We start from the raw sequence: 24054 nt of genomic DNA, 5'->3' as shown, positions 1-24054 counted from the left end.
GGGACAGTTTGTCAGCCTAAAACCAAGTGGTGCTGTAGGACACTGTAATCGGAACACCAGATTATTACTACAGGAAGAGTGCCTGGTTGTGCAGCCACTACTCATAGCAGTCCTTTTGATGTTGCAAACTGAGTACCAGAATTGCCTGCATGAAGAATTGCAACTTTGGCCTGGATGAGAGTGTAATTGAACTTTTCAGCAGTGAGAACCTGCTTTTGCTGTAGTTGGTTTTAGTGTCAAGAAGCTTCATTGAGTTCAGTAGGCAGCTCATATCTGTGTCTGGGGTACAAACAGTGCAAAAGCCTCGTGACATGCCACTGCAAATTTCTGCTGCAAAAGAATATGAGAAAAAGAACCAAACCACTCAGAGAAAGCTCCTGTAAATGTGAAACAGGAAGAGAATTTAGGCTATGTATGCCAATTCTAGGCTTATTACAAGAAGGAAATCTGTCCAAACCATTATTGATTTTATGTTAGCTGACCTGGAATGAATAGCAAGCTGAATAAAACCTCTTTGGAATATCAAAAGCCACAAGATATCAGAGCTTAATGAATAGCAAATTATTGCAAGTGTAAAAAAACAACCTCAAAACCAAAACCCAACACTTTTTTTTGTAAACTCTTTTGACTAGGAGCTACAACACGAAAGATTTCTCACCCCAGACATGCCTATATGCCATAGTTATTAATGGTTTGTCATTTTGTGTGGGACAGTATGTACTGAAATGCATTACCCTTCCATTCTTCCATTTTAGGAATGCTGAAGTGGATATACTTTTGGGTCACCAGTAATGTAAGTTTAGTTTGCTTAGCCTGGCCCCAAGGGGAGTCTACATTCCCATTTCACTTTTCCATCATTCTAAAAAAATGATAAAACAGTAACTAACAGTTACGTAACACCATTCATCTCCTAGTGCTTTATGAACAATGGTACAATGATCTGTATAGAGACATCGTAAAGAAAAGGCTGTGGAAGGGAAGAATGAGGCTTTCAAAGGGGGAGAGGGCTAGGAGTGGCACAAAAGTGAGTGCGCTTGGCTGGACTGGGACATCTAAAATGTGAGATGTCAGGGAGGGAGGGGAGGGAGGAGAGAGATTCACCCTCTGGTCTCCTTTCTGGTCTCCTGCATGGCTCTTGGCTCTGCAAGCAAGGGCTGTATGCCAGCATCTGTGCACTGTGACCCATCTGGTGGGGTCACTGAACACAGAGGGAGAGTTAATGCTGCTTTGAGCAGCATGAACAAATCCCTGTTTTGTGTGCGCTTTTTATTTGGACTCTGTAAGAAGAAAATGGCACTTCTGCTGGCTCTTCCCTGGACCCTTGTGCTGCAAACACTGTTGTGGTGGTGGTGGTGGTGATGATGGGGGCTCTTGATTCACAGCACACTGAGCACTGCTCTGAAGGAGCTTCCCTTCTCCACGCACTGCCATTCACCTCGTTAGGTAACAAAACAAGTATCAGTGCACTTTCACAAAAATGTGTATGTATGCAAAAAGCCTTCCTCTTCTGAAACCTATCAGTGAAGCTGGTTCTGAGGTAAAACAGGGAGACTGCTTCGTGGCATGCAACAGTGCCATTGAGCCATAGGGAGGAATGTTAGCTACCCAGCTGAAATTTGTTCAGGTAATTTGGCAAGATATTCTGACCAGTAGTGAAAATTGACAAGGGGCTGCAGGCAGATTGCTGCCACCCTTAGGGTATAATGACAGGAGGGCTTTAGAGACATAATGAAGACTTTGGCCTTGCTACTTGGCCAGTGATGGGACTGGTATATTTTATGGCAGTCAGTGTGTTGGAGACACCTTACTAATAACAAGGTTGATGCTGTTCAGGACGGAGGGGCAGCAAGGAAACTGCGAGATAAAGCTTTAAGAGCATCTGCCTGCCTTTGGTTCAGCTTCAGCCTGGCATTGTGTTTCCAGTTTCACTAACCTCCCTCCATAGGCTAACTTAGCTACGAATGTTTATAAAATGAAATAGAAACGGTCTTTGTAATAATATAGACTATAAAAAATCAAAATCTTTGTTCCAAAATCATTCTGCCAAGGCTTATGTTGTATTCAGCACCACAAAATATTTTTTAGAGTATGCCATTCAGTGTGTTTGTAACTTTTGTAAGGTTTGGTTTTGCGTTGTTTTGGGGCTTTTTTTTTTCTTTTTTTTTGTTTGTTTGTTTGTTTTGGGTTTTTTGTTTGTTTTTGTGTATTTGTTTGTTTATGGTTTTGGTTTTTTTGTTACTTTCTTGCTGTATGCATTAACTGCTCCCCAGTTTTCCTTGTCAGCTTGTTAAATTTCTGTTGCTCTTATCTTAATTTGGGACCTAATGGTGCTGATACTCTTCAGTGAACCTGGGTCATACTGATACCAGTGTGTGAACTTACAGTAGGAATAAACACAGAAATTCTCCAGTAACTACCTGTGGGTCCATTGGCCAGAACACCCCTCATATTTGTATGATACAACATTGTAAAAAAATATGGGCATTGTATCATTAAAATCATAGGAAATTAGAAGCTTTATGTTAATTGGAATAGGAAAAAAGTAAAGCTCATAACAATATGACCAAAGAATTAACTGGAATTAGAAGTTGCAAAAATAAGTATCAACTTGTTTAAAGAAAAAGAACAGCTTTCATACATAATTAGTATATGTATTGCAGTGCTTTCTTGCTTCTGCAATCTAGCAGTGTCCTTATTTGGTACTTTTTGGTTCCCAGGTATCTATACTGTATTTTTACCAGGGCTGAAAAAGGCAAAACCAGAGGCAGACCCAGAGCTGTTGTGAACCAGTGCGCTGAAGATGGCTTGTTTGCCTGGGAACATTTTTGTTTTCTCAGTAATACCAAGGGATACAATAAAAGCTCATTTTTCTCTTCGTAAGTACTGCAAATAAGCATGTTTGTATAGTTGGCATGGCTTGGTTGGAATCGCCTGAGGATCAAACGCATTATCTACAGTTCCAGATCCCCACCACAGTATCAGCACTGCCTAAGTTTGGTTTGTCCCCCACTGTTGTAAATGTATGGCAGTTGATTCTGTGCCTGCACCAGCTTGTGTGCCACTTTTCTTTGAAATGAGAGCTCAGCTGCCTCTGTAAGGTAATCTCATGTTTTTGTGAATGTGATGAATCTGACTCAGCAAGGAGTTTGCTATTCTGCATTCTAAAATCCCATTCCGGGGCACAATGAACAGGTAGTCCAACTTAGGACTAGCTTTGCATCCCCAGCTTTGGGGCTTTCTTTAAGAACTTTGTGCTAGGGACAGATACCTGAATGTTGTTCTGTTTGATGCCTGGTGAATCCAAAACAGAGCTGTTAAAATCCAGTGACTCTGACTGCAATCTTGTTTCCATTGTTCTGAAAGAGGTGCAACATTCTTTGTTTTCAGTGAATTTCTCCTTATTGACTTGGTGTGAAGTTAAAATGAGGTTATCCTTTCCAATGGAACAATGTTACTTTGCATTTTCAGCAAATTGACCTGGTTTCCAGAAATGACCTAATCTAATAGTAAAGTAAGTGATATTCCTAGATGGCAACAAAGTGTTTCCATTAGATCATGGGCTTCCCAGCGCACATAGTCTGTATGATTACTGCAGAATTAATAATTTTCCCGATAGAATTTAGAATTTACCAAAAGTAATCTGCAAATTCTGTTCTGTATTAGTAATTGAGTCATGTTCACCATCATCAGGAAGATGTCTCCAATTAAATCAGTGCAGGTTGTAACCCTTGTCTGACATGCAGAAGACAAAAATAAAGATATGTCTCGTTTCCATGTTTTACCTACAGTGTGAACGAGACGGTCAGTTGCAATCTTGCGGGAAACAGCTTTTAAGCAGCTAGGGATAACTGCACGTTTTTTATAAACATTCTGTTTTGTTTTCTCCTCTGTAGTTTATGTCACCCATTGTAGTCCCTTTCACATGAGTAATGACGTAGACCCAGAGTTCCTCAGTCTTCACTGATATTATCTGAGAAGATGCAGATATTCAAGATGAAGAGTTGCTTTTGAAAATATGGGTGATATGCATTTTTGCCATCTCTTCCAAGTCCAGTTATTTTGTTCTTGGAATACCTTGGCTCTTACACTTTGGATTTGCACCTCAGTGTTCACTTCCTCCCTTTGCTTTTGTCACACAGTATATTTCATAGTGGTAGCAGTCATTACTGCAGAGCAGTAAGTGGCAGAGCTGTGCTGCTGCTGGACATGGTAGGTATGATTAGTGCTGGGCGTTCTACAGCTGCCTCCCTTCAGCTGCAGATGGATGGGTCGTTATAGCCGATTGTGTTAAAATTGACATAAGAAAGTGTGTTGCTAGAGAAGTCACCTTGGATGGAAACCTGTAATAATTCCCCTCTCAAGATGGTGGTAATTCTACCCTCCTCCAGTTTTCTGACAAAGCCAATTTGGAGATATTGTTGTTGAAGTAATGTTCTCTTCTGTCACATCATGTCTCCAACCCAGGCCAGGCAGCAGCATTTCCATGTGCTCTGTTTCCTGTAGGTGAGGAGTGCAATGAAACCTTGCAGCTCTTCTCACGAGAATACAGTTGCATAATAACTACTCACATTCACAGCTGCAGTTTGTATGAAGATATTGGAGGAAAAGATGCAAGTTAAATATACTAGATTGATAGCACAGCTATCTAGGGGTCTCAGGTACATACAGAGAGCAGAGGCTGGTAATGTTAAAATTCCTTCCTTTATATGGTTACACGTCAATGGTGGTGTCCTAGCACTTAGTAATTCCTCCAGAAAAATCTCTCAAATCCATACCAGGGTTTTCTTTGCTCCCTCCAGTGTTAGTAGGGATTAGTTAGATTCTACCATACTTAATTCTCTCAAGCAACTTCAATGAATTTAAAACCCCTTCCACCTCCTCTTCCTCTCCCTCCTCCCTCTTTAATTCTAAGTAGAAATGCATGTGATTGGGAAGAGCAGCTGAAAATAATTTGAATTATTTAAGCAGTGTAGCCTTATAATTTTTTTCTGTCTTGTTTAGAATCATTTGAAAATCTGAGGGGGTGTAATTGAGGGAAGGCTTTAATGCAAATTTGCAGAGGAAATTTTATGAGTTCCTTAGTTCAGAAGACACTATAATTGTCAAGGCAGTATGGCATAAGAGTCTTATTTAAAGAAAGATTAATGTGAAAATATGTGTTGTTATTATTATTTTATCATTATGCAATTATATCTTTGAATGTTTTAATTAGGAAATAAAATCTTTAACGTGCTGAGAAATTCTGTCCATGCAAGATAATGATGCAAAGAAACAGTCAGTCTGGAGAGTGACAAAGATTGTTCTGGGAAGGAATGCCCTCAAGCTAAAGCTTAGCCACTGTGCTTTGAAGGAGACAACATTATTTGAGCCAAACAAGAAGCAAAAGGAAGAGCAGGAATCTATAGCTGAGATACCAGGGTGTTTGCCTGAAAGGGATGGTGGCTCCCACAGCTGTTTCTGGATTTCAGCTGCCTGGCAAAAAACCTACACAATATCTCTCAGGATCATGTTTAAATAGTCTGCTCCATTCTTTGAAAGAAAGGATACAGGTACTTGTCTTTAGGAGAGTGTGCTGAAGTGTGGATCCAGAGCAGAGACTGGCATCTTCCTGCAGGCTTGGGGGAGTAAGTCCCTGTAAACAGCAAAATTTTGTTCAGATTCCCATCACCTGCTTGCCTCACAGGGTATCTCAAAATGACCTGTTCCTTGGGTTAAGATGCTAACTTTTGTGTCTCTGCTGCCAGTGCATTGAATACTTAGAGATGCCCCAAACCTCCCTGTGGGCAAAAACTCTGTAGCCAAGGCATTTCAACCTGGATTTCTCTGGAGCTGAGAACAGCACCAATTCTTCAGTGGCCTTATCTATGACGTGTGAAGCACAGAGGAGCCTTGACAGGTGTGCATAGCTTGCTCACATATAGTAGTTGCAACAGGTAAACTATTGCAGTAATTTTGCTGTTGTTATTACACAATGGAAAGGTGTTATTTATTATCAGAAGCTAATTAATTTTCTAACTTGGTCTGAGAGTTTTTCTATGATAGCAGAATTTATTTGGCTGCCTAATAGAGTGTTCACAAGCTTGTCCTGGTTGGGTTTTGGGGGATTTCCCCCCCCCCCCCCCCCCCCCCCCCCCCCCGAAATTTTAGTTGTCTTCTTGATGTTTTGAATTGAAAACATCTTAAACAGATGCTGGAAGAATACCAGGTGATGTAAGAAGGGTCTCAGTGATGCATGCTGGTAGTGGAGCAGAGGCTGAGGAGCATAGAATTTTGGAGCATGAGAAAGAAACCTCTTTGGAAGGCTTGGAAACACTGTGCATTTCAAAATGGAATTTGCACTGCTTCATGCTAGTGGAAAATGGGGTAGCTTCTGTTCTTAATAAGGAAGTTAGATATTTGACTAAGGAGGAGATAGGAATTCTCATAGACATCCTGACTGCATCTATATTAGAAAATTAAATGTGCCCAGGACCTTTCTCTGGCACTGAGGTCAATTGGCATGCAACAGCCTGTGTTCATACTATTAGACTGTCCCTCTAAAACAAGGTGGCTGGAGGCAGGCTGCCTGATGGGCTCAGTTCCTGGCCTGTGCTGATTCCCAGATGGTGCCTTGAAGGTATTTGGGAGAGAGCTCTTTGGTACAGGCTTAGAAGTGTGACCAGTAGTATTTAACAGTATAGTTGATTCTGATAAATTAATTGCCTGGGAACATTCCCTCAGACTGTTTAACTGACAAGCGTAGATAATGCCTGAGCAATTCACACAAGGCTGAGAAGTGTGCTCTGTTTTGATGCTACATGGAATCTTGCCCTCAGGAAATTTCTTGGCGTATATTAAAAGCTTTGCACATTTACACTTTCTTGCCTTAAAAAATAGTATCTCTATTCATTGAGCAAATTATTTCTGCAGAAATCTCTTCTCCTCTAATTCTTCTTCCACCTGAGCTCATGTGTATGCAACTATACTACAAGTCACCCCACAGAACCCCAACATTTCCAAGTGCAAATGGAGGAGCACAAGTGAATCTGACAGTAAGAGCAGAATAGTGTTGGGGTTTTTTTCTTTTTTTTCTGATTTTCCTGTCTGCACAGCCCTAGTGTAGGCTATACCTTGTGTTCCAGTCACTGCATCTTGTAATTCTGCTTAGGAACTGTGATGCAGTTGAGGCCCAGGTAGCCAAGCACATCCCCTGTTCTTGCCATCTGGCAGGCTGCACTAGAAAATAACTGGAAATTAAAAAAAATCAAACAAACAAACAACAAAATAAGAGGTTGGGGATACACTTCTAACTGCATTCAAAGAAATTCAAGCAGGATGAGACCTGCAGAGATTTACTGAGGCCAGCCTCCTTCCCAAATTGATGCTCAGCCTCACATGAATGGTCTGCAGATGTTTGCTTGGCCTGTACCTGACACAGACAAGGCCTGTACCTGACACAAACTGTGGGTTAAGTTTGCTTCCCTTTGCATATATGCTAAAAGGATAATTTGGTAATAAACTAATTGCAAATGTAAAGGAGAGTAGCTAAAGATCAAAACAGATAAGTACTTTCTGAGCATTGTCAGCTTCCAAATGGCTTTGACTTCTCTAAATCCGTGGAGATAGCCTCAGAAAAACGTGCGTGCAAGTAAGGACTGGTCTGAAAGCATCGCCAGGCTTCCTTTACAAAGCATTGGGATTTCGGATGTAATACTGGAAACAAAACTGTTACAAGCATGTGTAACTGTATTACTGCTTCTAGTGCTGTGGAAATCACGGCCCACCCAGCACAGGCAGGAAGTAAGCCACCACTAGAATTCTTCTTTAACTTCAAGGTGAATCTATATGCCAGCAGTTGCTCTGCTGCGGTCCCCAGGGACTGGAATATTAGTTAAGTTCAGTCAGACTGGGAAGAAGTATGCATGTCTAGGAGCAAAATTCCACTTGACATCTTTTCGGACACTGTAATTTGTGGATTTTGCAGGTCTAACTGCAATAATTTAAGATGTTAATGCTGTCAGCCTCACCAACAAAGAGGTGAGAAGCAAGGCCCTCTGAAGGGGCCGCTAAGGGCAAGTGAACCTATCAGTGGGTTTTTATTTTTTAGTTTTTGTATACCCAAGCATCCCATTGAGCTTCCACTGAACACTGTCCTTCTCCTGATGACTCATTTTTCTCCTTTGTCTCATTCCTCTGGGAGAGGTTGTCATCCTTCAGTAGGACTGGCAGGACAAGACTTCTGAGTACTGAGGGCCTGTTTGACGCTGGTAAATGTTCTGGACAACAGAACTTGCCGGCTGAGGGATTTCTGCTGTGGAGGTGGTTTTCTCCAGCAGATGGGTGGGCAGATAGCTTAGTGTGGGGGTCATGTCTTAGGTGACTACAGCAAAGGCCACCAAAACCTGGGGTCTGGAATGCTGAGGTCTGACATCTGGGAAGTGTCTGATGAAACTTTTTATGCAGGATATCAGTCTTTAAAGTCTGTTTCGACAACAATTAAGGTTAAAACCTCCGTTTATCATGTTTATGTATTATTTAATATTTAGGCACAGGATACCTACTTAAAATGGACATGTAAATAACATGTAGATTGCCAAGAAAGTAAAAGTATAATTCAAGAGCCAAACTCATCTTGGAGGCAATGGACAAAATCCCCATTGGAGCCAGTAAGGAAGGGGGGGCTTTCTATTTATTTCCCCTAGAGAGAGAAGTTGTAAAGTCATTTTGCAGCATCCATGGACAGTGAAATATATATTTAAAATATTTCAGAAGCACATCCTGATCTCTATTCACTCTGTATTTGTGGATTAGTTCTACTAATCTACAAGTCAACATCTACTCCATTGCAGGAATCCTACTCAGATGGACTCGAGGGCTGCAGTCATACCGTTTGTTTTCCTTGAGTCTTGACAGACCAAATTAAATAGAGATCTCTCTTACAGGGATAGCATGCTGACAGCATGTGCTGTGGGGAGAAGAGAGTGTGGAAACAATATTGCTTATTGCCTGAACTCAGCTAGCAAAATGGCAGCACAGCATGTCTCATTCGTCTGCACTAGGTTCTCAGGCAAAACAGGTGATGCTGGGAAGGTGTGTGAAGGGTCTGAATTTGGAAGAGAAAATAATTGGAGGCTGATGACTGGAACAAAATGCTCAAGCCAAAATGCTTCCTCCCTGGGGAAACTCTCCCACAGTCAGATGTAGTGTTGTTTAGCTGCCTGGTTTTAATTCCAGGACTGTGAAGAAAGCATCCTGGCTCTTAAGGCCCTGCCTGGGACATTTTTTGTGTGCTGTTGGGTAACAAACGCAAACATACAGGAATCAAGCTTGAACAAGAAACTCACGCACCATCCACTTCTCATTCCTGAACCCATACTATTGCCTTGTCTGATTTTTTCTTATTGAATTGTCTTTGGTGTAAAATCACACTGTAAAATTTCCTCCTGTTATTTGCGTAGAGCTCAGAGGCAGGAGCCAATGCAACATACTTTGAATTTGTTTTCCTTTTTAGAAGGGGCTTGCATTTTGGACTTTTTTTTTTTCCAGGCTAATGTACATCTGATGTCAGGCTTCCCAGATGAGAATGGTTAGACTGGCGTTGACATTTTTAGAAATATGTGCGAATGGAAAAATATCCTGGGAGTGCTGCCAATGGCTGATTCTGTAAAGTTTTAGTCTCTGTTGAATAGGAGACATGAGCCAGGTACCTTTACTGAAAAGAAGCCTTACTTGTGAAGTGTCTCTGCTCAGGTGTGTGCTGTGCATACCTTCTCAATTTAAGGAGAGGGCTGGCGTGAATTCCAGCAGGCTGTGTGACTCATTCAGGCAATATTCAATTCCCCTTTCTGACCAGATGATAAACAGCCAATTAGCATCTTCCCCAAAGGGAGGAACAACAGCAAATGATCCTGGCAAAAAATGGATTTTCCAAGGTTTAACGGGGAGGATAACAAACAGAGCGATTCAGACAGATCTCCTGCCTGATGTGTGGCTGTTCTTTCCAGTATGGTGCTGACGTGACTGGGACAGAACAGTGTAAAGCTGAGTTGATCTGCAGTGAATCAAGCCTGCAGCTTTCCATTTCACAGCGAGATGGTAGAATTCGGAGGATGAGTGCAGCTGATTAATGGTGCTATGAATGTCAATAATTTTTATGGGCTTTGCAGTACGCTCATTCTGACTGCCTCATCAGAGCAAATGTCTTGTTAACAGATAGTAGGCTTTCACACAGGGCAGGTCAAACGCTGCTTTCCTTGAAGAAAAGTAGACCACCCGAAGTGAACAGGGGGTTGTACAGGGGTTAAACCCTTGCAGGGCGTGCTCTGAGGGTGCAATATCAGTGCTCACTGAGAATACATTGGCTGTCTATATCCAGAGCTACAGCCGGCTCCCGCTGAGTTGCTGGCTCTGTTGAGTTTGGATCGCAGCAGGAGCCTGGGGCCAGGAGCTGGTGCTTTTCACTGAGGCAAAACAGTGCTCAGTGAGTGGCAGGGCCTTGCAGCTCCAGCTGAGCTCAGTGCTGAGCTCGGTCTGCTGACTGGCAGTGTCTTGCCTCTGTGAGAAGCAGGATCTGCTGAGTTGCTCCGTGGGTCAGTGCTCAACAGGAGTAGCAGCTCTCCTTGTGGAGAGCATATTGCATGCAGCGTTGATGTATGGCAGAATTCTTTTTGCAGCGTGGTCTTGCACACCACTGTTCTCCCAACACTATCTGTCTTTTGCAGAGTCGGCAGTCTCTTTCCCATCATCATCTCTCTTCTGTTTGCCTTATGCTCACATGTTGACAAGGCTGAGTGGATGTGGTGGTGCCTGGTGCTGCACACACCAGCCCGTGTGCTATGGTGTGCATGTTCTGGCCTTGGCAGAGCTCCCGGGGCCACCTCGTGCTGTGGATGGCTCTCCACAAAGGGACACCGTGGCTTAGCAGTGGCCTTCGCAGGAAGTTTAGATACGGCTGTTTTCGCACATTGTTTGCTGGTGGGATCGCTCTGTAACTGCTGCACGGAGCACCACAGAAACAGATTATATCAGAGTTACAGAAAACAGTATGTTGAACTCAACTGGGTTCACTCTGATTCATTTTGGAGAAGGGTTTGGTGGTTTCTAAGGGAAACAAAGTTTTTTTAGTTACTCTTTTGATCATCGGTAACTTTTGAGCTTGTTAGCTATTTTCAGCCAAATTTGGCAAAGGCACACCAGCCTTGAAGAAAGTAATGTTTTTTTACAACTTTTGTAAAGGTAGCTGACTACATGGGGGAAAGAAAGATCTGAATTAGTACTGCTTCTGTTAGGGAAAAGCTGTGGCATTAGTTCTTCTAAATTGTTGCTCTATCAAAACATGAAAGACATGATGAATGAAATATGCTATCAACCCGGGTATGTTTGCAGACTTCTCTGAAGCGTAGCAAATACTGATTAGATGGGATTTACAGAATAACAGCAAGAAGCAGATTTGTGCTTACCAATAAGGCAAGTAGTGGCTTGCATATTGAGACAGAGTTCCTTCCTTCCTTCTAGCAGTACTTTCAGAACATTTTTCAGACCTCTAACTTGTTCTAAAGTCTGTTGTAATTGGGCAGGGGGCAGAGAGAACAAGCCCTCTTGATTTCAGTGAGTTTGTGGTCAGGTTTGTCATGGTCCATCTCATACCATCCTGGTGTTTTACAAGCTGAGGAAACAAAACCTTGAAATTAAAGCTCATGTCCTTTTCAGCTGCATTGGAATGATGAGCTTGGAGGGGTAGGAGGAAGGAAAGGAAGGCTGGATCTTTACTATTGGACTTTAAATAGATTGTGGTTGAGTACATTGGCTTGCATGCCCCTTAGCAGCCCTGCACAGCGGCACTACTAGCTGTAGCTCCTTTACTTGCTGGAGCTCATAGTTCATTGTTATATGAGCAAATAGCTCATCCTATTTGCTTTCCTAAGCATAAGGCACTCTGCAAAGAGTTGGTTTATTCTTCTCTAGCTACTAACCAACTATCCATGCACATTATGCCCACCGTTGGCATTTGCTACAGGACTTTCTGGCCTGATTTGAGAATGGACGGGAAGCATATTTCTATGCCATGTTTAAGACTGGACCTGAAAAGCATAACTGAGCTCTAAACAACCTTCCAAGATCACACAGTACTGGGGTGCACAGGAGAGGGCACATTTCCTGGTGGGGAGGCTAATACCTTAATTTTAAGGACCACGTGGTCACAATTTTTGCCCACGTGTTTTACAGTCATAAACTAAAATAAACTGTAAGGTACACCTAGCCAAAAACCCTGTCAATTTACTGCTCTCTAGTAGGAGAGATGCACTTCTCTGTGTTTCTGCAAACAAGTTTATCACTCTGATCACTAAACTTTACCCTTCTGGTGTAGCTAAAGCAATAAGTTTTTTTATGTTCTTATACTATGTTCATCACCGATGCAGTTGATGAGACCCTTCCAATGATGCCATAAGAAATGTGGCTAGTAGCCCTCATGTATTGGTTCTTTCAGGCTCTCCTCAGGAGAGCCGTGAGCAGTGAAGCAGCTGGGGTTTTTAAAAAGGAAATATAGATGCATCTGTATTAGCAATATGTGTTTTCTGAGAAGAAAGTCTGTTCTTTATCCTCCAAACTGTGTCCCTTTCCTGAAGGAACTGTTATTTCCTGGTCCCTTGCGGTAGGTGGTTTTGCTGTGCTTGAGGAAGAAATTAACTCGCTGTAACTATGAGCTTAGAGCTCTTAGCTGATTTTTTTAATACCTTGGGCCAAAGTTCTTGTTTCCTCAGGGTTTGATTCTAGTGCCAATTCTGTTCAATATATTTATCAATGCAGAAGTTGAATGCACCTTTAGCAAGTTTGATGATGATACCAAACTGGGAGGTGCTGTTGACTCTTCTGAAGTTCCAGAAGGCTTGCAGAGGGATCTAGGTAGACTGGAGCATTGGGCTATCACTAATAGAATGGAATGTAACAATGAAAATGCCATATTCTGCACCTGGGAGGGAGTAATGCTGGGATCAATTATACATTGAGAGAGGAGTGGCTGGAGAGCAGCCCTGCAGAAGATCTGTCCGGAGGTGCTGATTGACAGCAGGGTAGAAGCTGCTGTAGAAGGGCTACAGGAGAGAGGCAGATGCCAAATCATCCTGGCCTTGTAGCCACTGCAGACTTCTAGAAATATCTTCAGTAAAAGCCTTGTGCATGGTTTGTCTTCCCTTTATATTCTTCTACCACTGCAAAATAAATATAACAGTCTGCTGTAAAACATATAGAACATCATCTGCCATTTTCTCTTGACCATTTTGAAATAGTATGTTAGAATAGCCAAATAATGGCATGCAGGCAGTATGCAAAATCATTTTGCATGAAGGGATTTCAAAAAGCTTCCCCAAAAGCTACCTACAAGTTATTAACTCACATTTGGGGACCATCTGCCTAGTGGCTTTTCAAAATAATGCTATAAGCCCACAGGCTGAAAGCAAGGAAGATCTTACAAAAGCATATTTTCCAGAAAAAAAAAAAAAAAAAAAGGCAAATCCCCAAAGAGTTGAGCCTTACCTTTTGTTATCCCCATAGGTGATAAATCATAAGGTATTTGGGAACAGAAGTGTATCCGGGGCATTGCCACAAGATATGTTCTGAGAATCATCTTGCAGTTTCTATTGCAGAATTTTGGTCTATTTTGGTGCAGCTACATTTGTTTGGGGAAAACGCAGTGTATGTGACAGGGTCATTACTATGACTTTTCAGGCTTTGAAATCAGGAATTTGCAGCAATTTTCCTGCTCTAGAGAAAGACCAGGTATTGGAGATAGAGTTTTTCTAAAACTAAGGCTTCATCTACATGGGAACACTTGGGAAGTGTAAGCTGATTAAAAAACCCGCTAGATCTGAAGTACGATGGCTTGAAATGGAACATACTCCTCTGAATTATCACATTTGGAATAAAGGTAGGCCTAACTCATGTAACAGTCCAGAATACTGAAACAAACTTAATCTTTATTTTTTTAAGGGAGAATGACTGTGCAGAGATTAATCGGGATAGACATGACTTTTCCATAGGTAGGCAATCCCCATTTTTACAAGTCATCTGAGAAGTCAGGAAAGACACTGAAAGTTGTTGGAAACAGACAGATGTGCCTTCTCTATAAGCTGCTGTACACAAAGAGCACAATTCAACAAGGTGCTGAGCAATGTTTTTTAGGTGCTAAATTCCTTTTGTCATCTGTGGTCATTGAAGGCAATTGGTATCACCCATGATGGCATTGAGAATGACCTGTGCTGCTCAATATGCAGAGACATCATAGGTCTTACTAAATTTCATGAGTATTGAATGAAAAGTAACATAATCCTATAAGGTATGAAAAAACTTTTACTATTCTTACCTGCAAAACATGCTGGTAAAGGGAACTTGGGCCAGAGAGATGCTTGCCGCACCCTTATTTGATGCAAATTGTGTTTGGACTCTGAAGGACTGTTCCTCTACTGTAAAACTGAATGGAAATTTTGCAACTGGCTTCAGCAGATGTAGGATCAAATAGTACTACTGCTGCTGCTTTCAGTAAACTTCCCACTGCTGGTGGGACAGAGTAGCAGTCAGTCTCAGCCTTGTTCTGAACTGGTGAAAAAAATCACAGAAAGCACACTTTGAGAAAGAGTGGGGATGAGATAATTGTTATTCACTGTCAGCTCTGAGACTAAATTACAATTCAGTCTGTTTCTGTGCTTTCTAGAAAGGCATCAAATGGCATTATGTAAGGCTGGGTGTCACTGTCAGTAGATAATACTTAACCTGGAAAAAACGGAGCTGCAGAAGGTGGAAGGAATTTGAGGCAAATGGGACTTTTGGACTTCCCTTAAGAAAACTTTTCTGAGGGCTTACAGGTAATAAACTGATGTTTAAAGGCCTTGCATCGCATCACAGCATGCCATGCGGGTACCAGGTATTTGAAAAGAGAGATGGAATAGCAATCTATTCCATGTTTTTATTGTCTGTAGTTTATAATCTGGATATTCTCATAAGTGTCCTGTCCCTTTGGAATCCATTTAAGTGCTTGGCCTGTATGATTGCCTGTGTCACTAAGTTCCATAGCTTAATTACATTTTGTATAAAAAGGTAATTCCTTTTCGTGTTTTTAAATTTTCTGCTTTATATGTTAGGCACTTTCTGTGGATTTTTTTTTTTCCAGGGAACAAAAAGTCCCAGTCTATCAGATTTACCAGGTACTATGTAGAATACATTTTTCCCAGAGTGTGTACCCTTTATAAGGCAAATAACCCAGCCTTTCCAACTTCTAGTATGCCAGTTTATTGAAGCCCTGGACCATTAGCATGTTTCCTATAAGCCTTCTCATCTGTTTTAAGCTCCAGCATCTAAAGCTGCACACAGGATCTCAAAAGTGGCTGATCCACTGATGCATGTAAAGATGATGTGACATTTTCAGCTTCATTCTCTTTTCCACAGGTCCCCTAGCATCTTTGTAGTTTTGATTGCAGCTTGCGTAGTCATCACAAGCCTTCACCCTGCAGGTAATGAAAGCCATGTCTACACTGGTGGGCTTTCTCAGTCGCTGAAGTAGAGCACTGACCCAAAGTTGAGTTGAACTTGAATGTTCACTGTGGCAGTGTCAGGCTGATTCAGATTTAAATGGTAATGTTGAACGTTTGGGCTAGCTTCTTGTCAAACAGCCTGTTTAGACTTAGCCAGAGGTGCTCTAGCCTTTTTTTGAAACATATACAGATCTCTTTAATACATTTGAGGGTATTTTCTTTACAAATTATGCCACTGCAAGTTTCACTGGTGGTTTTGGTGTGTATTCATCTAGATCTTTCCTCTTTCTCTGAAGGACCTCAAAATTCCTTTTTGTCCCAACTGGTGTAGATAAATAGAGCATTTGCAGGCTACACTACCTCACTTCTGCCTTTCCAGAGAAAATGTAAATATTCAGCGAAACAAGGTCATTGAGAACCCTTGCGTGGCCTTCTCCCACGATCACACCAGATCTGTCACTGACAGTGGACATTCAGCCTTCCTTGAAGCAAGTGCAGACTTCACAGGAACAAATGACGAATGCATCCACTGGAAGTCTGTCCTTTGAATATGAACTAGAAGGTCAGGACCTGCTGGGACCTAGCTGTGTTATCCAGTTGTTGCTGTAGATTTTAGGAGGCCAAGCTAGGCTGCCGAGTGCTTGAAGTTAAGAGGAACAACAGTGAATGATTAAGGACTCCATTGGGTACCTTCTGTGTCCATTAGCCATTCTGAGCACCATAATCTTATTCCTGAGATGTTCAAGTGTTGTCGTGAAAGTATCTCTGTGTCTTGGTTGTGGGTGTGTGGGACTCTCCTGAAACAGGCTTTCATTTTTTGCTCTTTTTCCTTTGTGAGTGGCCTGGTTCTTTGTACAACTACCAAAGCCGTTAGCAAGACTGCCTTATCAAGCTGTCCTGCTAATTTTGACAGCCTCTGTGAGGCTGAGAGACAACACCTCCTACGGGCTCTAGCAACACCTATTGAAGTTACATACTGTCAGACTCAACATTGCCTTGCCAGCCTGAATTTGCAGATAGTCAGGTGGTAGCTGCAGGAACCAGGAACCTGACTCGATACTATGTTATATTAAGGGAGCTGGTATTTTTCTGATGTGTTTTTCTGATGTGGATGTGCTCCTGGTCTACATTCCCAGTTCATAAAGTCTGCCCTCACAGAGGCTGTGCAGAAGTGGGAGCAGAGGAAAAGTGATGCCTCCAAATGATTGCTCTCATACTGCTGAACGTATCAGGGCTGATCTAATTAAACTGCATGCATGCAAATGAGAGAGCTAATCTAACCCTTACCGTGGCAGTCAAAACATGCAGTTTAGGTAAATGCCAGTATCACCTTAAAAATTGTAGTCCCGGTCCTGATACAGCTGAAGACACTTGGTGCTGTGCCACTGCCTTCACGGGGGTCAGAACTGAGCTCACGTTCTATTTTAGACAGATCACAGTTCAAGGAGAGGGTACTGACCTCTGTAAATAACTTAAAACTGAATCCAGTTGCCACAGCATCAGGCAATTTCTTAGGAAAGTTTGTTAGGCTTTGCAATATCAGTACTGGGTCTCAGAGGTATATTTACTGAATTACTCTTTTGATAAAACCCCTTAATAAGCAAGTCTGTCTGCTCGCCATCTGGTGCTGATCTTACTTAAAATACAGTGAGATTGGCAACTAATTAATTCATGGACAGAATAAGTATAAAAGTTGCATAAATCCATTAATACTGGTAAATTCAAAACTTTCTTGTAGTTTCTTGGGGAAAAAAACAAAACTATGAACCTTTCCTCTTAGGACAGAAACTCTTTGTAAGATAGAGAAATATCTCACACACTTCTGGTGCCAAAATATCGAGTAGGGATGTTTGGTTTTTTCAGATTCCTTTCCTATTAATTCTTGTTCCAAATATAGTACTATGCGTGTCTTGAAACTGGTTACGCTTTATGTTCAAGGCAAAATTCTTGCGCTTTAAAGATTCAGTTTTATCTTTAAAGGCTTTAATCTTGCATCAATAACTGTAAGTGCTTTCCAGTGATGCACTCTGATGGTGGGCCTCCATTTGCCATGAAGATACAGTTACACGCGATGCAGGGTGCAGACGTTAGGCAAATTGATCAGTGCTATCCAGAAATTATAGTGATTATATATACTTTAGGATTTAATTTACCTTCTAGGTCTCAACTCCTTCTTCTGACTCACTAAAGGAAAAAAAAATATTTTTTTCTAGAATCCCCACTAAAAATCTTGTTTAAAATGAGTATGGGAAATCCACTAGCAGATAAAGATGAAAATTCCCAGGCATAGGATTAAACTGGGATGAGTTCAGAAAAGCACATGCATGGGTTTATGGCTTAACAGCGACAAAAGACATTTTTTCAGGTAGGGATGTAAATATCCAAACCAGAAGGCTGTATTGACACAGACCAACAGTCACAGAATCAGAGCTTTGCTGACCTTCTCATTGAATGATCAGCATGGGGAAGGGGGTTGGTCTTGATGTCTCAGGCTATCAGAGATGAATGAAACCTCCTGGAGGCCTGGGGACTCTAAATTGAAACAGGCATGTTTACACGAAAAATGTCTCTTCTGAGGACCTAACATCCTCTAAAGAAAACAGTTCATTGAGAAAGTTCCTTGCTTTGCTCTATTCTGTATACCAGTTGACTACAACTGAGCACAATGGACTGTGTCCCTGCATCTTCCTTTCCTTGTATTCGGAGGAGATGAGTGGGGGGAGGTGAAGAGACCCGGCACCAGCTATATGTGAATGGAGAGCTCTTCTTAGAAGTGGTTTCCTGAGTGTTCTGAGCAATTGCTTTCCTGGCCTGTTTTGCTCCTCAGATGATAAGACAAAGCTGAAAAGTAAGATACTGTAAGAGTCCGTGTTAATTTGTACAGTCAACTTAGAAGAGCTGCAGGCAAATACAGGTTCAGGACAAGAGGTTGCAGCTCAGGATGAACATCACTTTAAAGAACTGCTGATCAGAGTTTGACAAGCAAAAACTTGTTTAAGTCAGTAGTAGCAAGGAGCCTGTCTATTGAACAGAAAGCTCACAGCCGCTCACAGCAGGACCCTGCTGCTTTAACAAGATTTTCTCTGGCTGCCCCGATTCCCTTTAGCTTGTTTGTTGTTGTTGTTTTTGTTTTTCTTGGTAATCATCTTTCAAACTGCAGCAGCATTTGTTGTCCTGAGGTGCTAACTCTGGTGGAAGAGATTCTAGTGGAAGCTTCTACTGCAGTTTGTCCAGGCTTCATTTCAGGTCACTAATCACATCCTCCTCAGGCTCTCCTCAGGCTCTTGCATTGATTGTCTTCCAGCTGGAGGAATTTTCTGAGAGAAATGACATGACTGGTGTTTTGAGGTCACATTTCTAGATTGAGAGTGGACTGAGGGAAGCTTCTGCCCTTTGGATTCAGGGAAGACCTGACATTTGAATGTGGCATGGATGTGCAAGCCTTCAGTCTTCCTTCTCTACCATGCACATCTGCTGCCCTCCAGGCAGCCAGTTACATTGAGAATGGACAAGAGAGCAGAGGATGTGATGGGTGACTTGAGGTGGCGTCTGGATGCTGAGCAGCAAAGTGTTTCTGCTGGATTAGGCTACTTCACCAACAAAAGACTCATTGACTGTTCTCTCAGTCACCATCAGAAATCCATGTGGAGGACTTGAGGTTACAGGATAGGAAATTTGTCCCAAGGCACATATGGAGTAAAACATGCTTTATGTTTCCCAGTGTTACCTGAATAACCAGATTTGACAGAGAGGAAAAGCAGGAGGCCAGGGAATCTAAAGGCATGGAATGAAGGGCTAGCTGAGATCCTTTGGTACCTTTTTCTGTGAAAGCTGGAATAACGCAGTGGAGCATGAATGATCATTCTGCTAACTTTGCTCTAGAACCAAGCTGACTCCTACCTACCACCTCAGCAAAAAGGCAGATTACTTTGGCTAGATACATGATAAGATCCTTAAGAGCTCATTGCTCTAGTACCTATATGAGAGGAATCTTGCTACTGAGTGGAATTCTCTTCCCTGAGTTAGGATTTTACTGCCTTTTCCCCCAGATAAGTGCCTTTTTTTGGCTGATGTGGATATTCTGTGGGCAAAGCTTCTTTCACTCCATCCAATGAGGTTCCTTTTCTAAAGTGTCAGGGGGAAAAAAGGAGAACACATCACCTTCTAGCCTGAGATTTTCTAGCTATTTTCTGGTAAGAATATTTTTTGAAGGATGATGTGGTTCTGATTGCTGATTCAAATGGTGTTGAAGTACTCCCTTAGCCTAGGGAATATGTGCTTGTTCGTGTAAAGAGTGAAACCTCTTTGATCTTGGATTTTGACTGCTTAGAAAATGCCCTTGGGAAGACTATGATGAAAGTTCAGATACAGGCAGGAATTGGGATTCATGAGCAAGGGCGCTTAACTAGGAGGTAAGGGAAAATAATTATGCTCCCTGTGATCTCCCTAATTTCTGGGGTATGGTAGAACTTAGGTTCCTGATTAGTGAACACCATGTTACTTCTGGATTTAAAGAGAGGCCACAGCCTAGGCACTTGGAAAACTGAGTCCACTAAGAAGTATGAGTGCAGGATTATACAGCAACAGGCTGAACTGGAATTTTGATTTTCTATATTGTGGATCACAGTAGCTGTTCATGCAATTAGTAAGGATTTAAGCATCTAATTCCTCTTGTGACCTGGCCTTCCCATCCCACGCCAAGTAACTGGCTTGGACTCATGAAGCATAGATCCTTGCTGGTCTGTCCGGTGTGGCATTGAAGACCATATCCCTGAGGTGATTAAGTTAATGAGGAAATGTGTAAGGAACAGCTTTTTTACTGATGTTGAATTTCATTAACGTGTCTCACAAGAGCCCTTTATCATCTCACAGGGTAAGTCCTGTAATTTTTCTAATGGTTTGTGCAGTGGCAGCTTTCGTGTGACTATTTGTAACTTGGAACACTTTTGGCACCTTATTTCCAGCGATGTCACCAAAGCTGTAAAAAAAGGAAGAACTGCAACCCTCACAAATACTGAAGACAGTTTGCTAAAGAGGCTGTAATAATCAAAGCAGTTACGCAATAAATCAGTAAGTGATGTTGTCTCTCTTTGTTTTTAAGAGCAACCTGGAGCTCATGCGGTAGCGCTGTTCTCCAGATGGCTTTCCACGGCATCGTCTTCCATAACACACCAGTGAGCCACGAGACTGAGACAGAAATTCCAGTGTGGGGAGGGTGTGAGTCATGAGATGGTGAGTGAAAGAAGCAGCAGGATAAAAATAACAGAGCACAGTATGATGCAGAATATTAATCTCTTACCCTGTGTTATCCTAGTTTGTATTACATACACTACTATGTTGTACCATAGATGCTCTACTACTAAAACCAGATCTCTCTATGCTACTCTGAAAGATTATGGTTTAGGATGCCAGATTGCAGGGACTTCTAGTACTTGTGCCTTTAAGTTGGCTAAAAATTTGTAATCAAGAAGTTGCTGCAATAGAAGATATATAATCAAAGAGTGTCAAAATGCCACTTCTGCAACATAGTTATTCTGCTTTATATGAAAAGTTCATCAAGTTCAGTTAATTTAACATCAATTGAATAAATTTATGCAAAAAATAAAATTATAACTCTTTTAAAAAGTCCTTCTTTTTTTTCAACCTTCTTCTTCTTTCTTCAGGAGGACAAAAGAAAGAAAAGTATAAAAATACTGTGAAAAACTGTCATAAAATTAAACATGAATCAGTAGAAAAAAGGTAAAAAAAGTAGAATCAGTAAAATCAGAAGAAAGCCCAGGTATTTTATTTTGAAATGTGAATCCCTATTTTTCTCCTCAAATCTGCCATTCTGTGCTGGCTGAGCTTAATTCTGACATCACTCACAACAAAATCAGGAGCCCTTCTAGGGAGCTATTGTTTCCAGCTCAGCTAATTTGAAGTATCTAACCCAGTCACCTTGACATCTCCTATAATCAGTGGAGCAAGACAGTGATCTTCAGAGAGCTATTCAGAGCTTAGGAAGCCTATTACCATGTTATTTTTCAATTTGGTCAGGAATCTGGGCATCATAAAGACAGCAGGAGTTTTTCCTTTAACTTCAAAGGGTGCCAGCTCTGGCACTGAGTCTGCAGATTAACTGCAGATTAATGCATAGACAGCTTTTTTGATAGAAACTGTCTTTTTTATTTGGGAGTGGGGAGAAATGTTTATTTTATTTCACACAGATTCAGTTCAAAGTCTTTCAAATGGATTTCATTTTGCTGTTTTTGCATGTAAGTCATCTTTGGGCTTTGTCAGGGCTTTGGAAAACTTTACCAAAACTAGGGAACATACAAATGACAGGGCAACCTTCCCTGACAAACAGTGAGGTGGCCGTGTGGTCCCTGTGCTACAGCACTGGGAATGTGAATTACCAGTCTTGTAGGGCTCTCCCTCCTCTTTGCCCTTTCAGGGCTACCTGGTGAAGTGAAGCGTTTGCACACACACTGAAAAAAGATGCCGTTTAATGATGATCAATTTAAGGCAGATGTGTCTGTAAAGCAGTATGGTAAAGGTGTGCTGTTATGGTCAGAATACTGCTTGCTCCCTTTCAGACCCTGCTGAAACCGATTACTTTGATACCACTAAGTTCAATCTACTTTAAAATATCCCTTTTTTTTCTTCTTCTTTTTTTTTTTTTTCCCCTGTTTTGTCTTACAGAGGCTGCCTGGGAAGCTACTTGGGAATATCTTTTCTGTTTTTAAAATACTGTTCTTAAGCAATCTTCTGTTACTTTTTACATTTATATTTCCATCTATTTAACTTATTATTGTATACCAAGTCTTTATTTTCCAATACGTAAAGAAAAAAACACACTTATTTTTGAAGTTATGCAAAAATGGAAGTCATTGTAATCATGATTTGATGTCCTTGGAACACATTTTATTTACTATTCAATAGCCACTGTTTTTATTAGGACATTGTTTGAACGTAACTTTAAGCCCAATAAAGTTTCAGGACTAATCTCCTGGGAGAGGATATTTATGGTCCCTATTTTCAGAGAGGGAGATTGGAAGTAGAAAAAGGCTTAAGTATTAGGCCTTGGTTCAACTCAGGAGTCAGGGGAAATCTGTCCATTGCAAGTAGTCATTTGTCCAGTTGAAGCAGTCAGTTGCACGTGCAAATGCCCAGCTTGAAGGGGTGGTCGCACCCAGTGTAGTCACTGCAAGCAGAAACGTGGGCCATGGATTGTGTGTGTTACTGCAGTGGAACTGACCTATTTTTCTGGAGAGAAAAAACCCCAGCAACCTACCATAAAAATCTAATTTGCAAGAACTGTAAAAGTAGAAACAGTACTGTTTTTCTCTAGGGTATTTGGTTATGCAAACAAATTGATGAAGACAACATTTCCAGCAGGGAGACCACTGAGGGTGCTTGGTGTCACTCAATTAATATTAATGCCCTTGAAAAGAATGTGAAATAACGGTGCATCTTTCACTTGGTTCTAAGCCATAATTCTGTATCCAGTGTGGAGCCTAACGATTTGCTGTTGATATTTACTGTAGCTTTTCGTATTACAGAAGTCTGTTTGCTTTCCTCCTGCAGATACTGACCATTAGGAAGACACTGCTGCAGAGACTGAAACCAAACCCATTTATTCCTTCTTCTCACATCATCTTGGGTTAGAAGTTGCCGAAAAATATTCTCCTGGATAAATAACTGTGATGTCCCCATCAAGAACATGTTCTCAGTGAGTTGGATTTCTTCATTCAAATTATTGAAAATCTCTTCTGCTTGGAGGTTTCTCTAGTAGAGGAATTGTTCGGCACCACAGAAGCAGTGTGCAGGGGTCCCATAAAAGTTTAAATGCTTTGAACTCACTCCCCGGCACAAGAAGACTTTACTAGTTGACATTTTGTTTGGAAATAAATGAGTTCATGTCATAGTTCGGGCATCTTTCCCCATGGTTCTTACATATCAGTTTCTCATAATTCTGGAAGAAGATTCAAGTGTTTGTTCTTTTTGTTTTATTGGCATTCATCTTTGTTTATTTATTTTGTATTCTTGAGATGTGTTGCATCTCTGCAGTTTGTATTTCTACTTTTAGCGTAAAAAGCTGTACAAAAAGTCTAGAATGCATCTGAAGATTAGTCTAATTTTTCATGTGACTTTGACTTGAACATTTTCCTGTTTATGTTTATATTGGTATTTCAAAAATGTGCATTACCTGTATTCTTCATGCCTTTTTCCCATCTATAACTCAATAAAATTATGTCCCCATTCTGCAGAACCATATCACATGTGCATAACAGTGATAACGATTTTTGAATAATGATGACTGATAATCGTAAATGGGTTAATCTACGTATATATTTATATCTATATCTAATCTATATCTATCTGTCACAGCCTGAAATTCTTCTGATGTAGGATTTGAGATGGTGAAAAAATTCCCAGTAAGTGGTAAGCTCAGCTCAGGAATACTTCTTCATGAGGCTATTTGGACTTGAAAAGTAGATTTTCCTGTTCCCCGAAGGTGTATGTCCCTTATTTCAATTCTCATAATGGCTAAGTTTAGAACAGGCATTAG

General features: G+C 41.3%; 1 protein-coding gene across 3 annotated transcripts in view; it reads left to right on the top strand.

Moving 5' to 3' along the window:
- The window catches only part of LOC130150295 (potassium voltage-gated channel subfamily A member 5-like), a 29428-nt gene extending 5656 nt beyond the window's left edge, over window positions 1-23772 (top strand). Inside the window, exons 2-4 of one of the 3 annotated variants that reach the window (XM_056341078.1) lie at window positions 2742-2876; window positions 20605-20735; window positions 23070-23772. The gene's annotated coding sequence lies outside the window, so the exon portion shown is untranslated. The remainder of the gene's footprint in view (window positions 1-2741; window positions 2877-20604; window positions 20736-23069) is intronic. The other 2 variants (XM_056341077.1, XM_056341079.1) reach the window with 2 other exon arrangements.
- The last annotated feature ends 282 nt before the right edge of the window (window positions 23773-24054 follow it).

This window comes from Falco biarmicus, chromosome 5 (assembly GCF_023638135.1).
Source record: "Falco biarmicus isolate bFalBia1 chromosome 5, bFalBia1.pri, whole genome shotgun sequence".
Classification (NCBI taxonomy): domain Eukaryota; kingdom Metazoa; phylum Chordata; class Aves; order Falconiformes; family Falconidae; genus Falco; species Falco biarmicus.
Note: the sequence above shows the minus strand (reverse complement) of the source record. Positions and strands in the feature narration are given on the sequence as shown.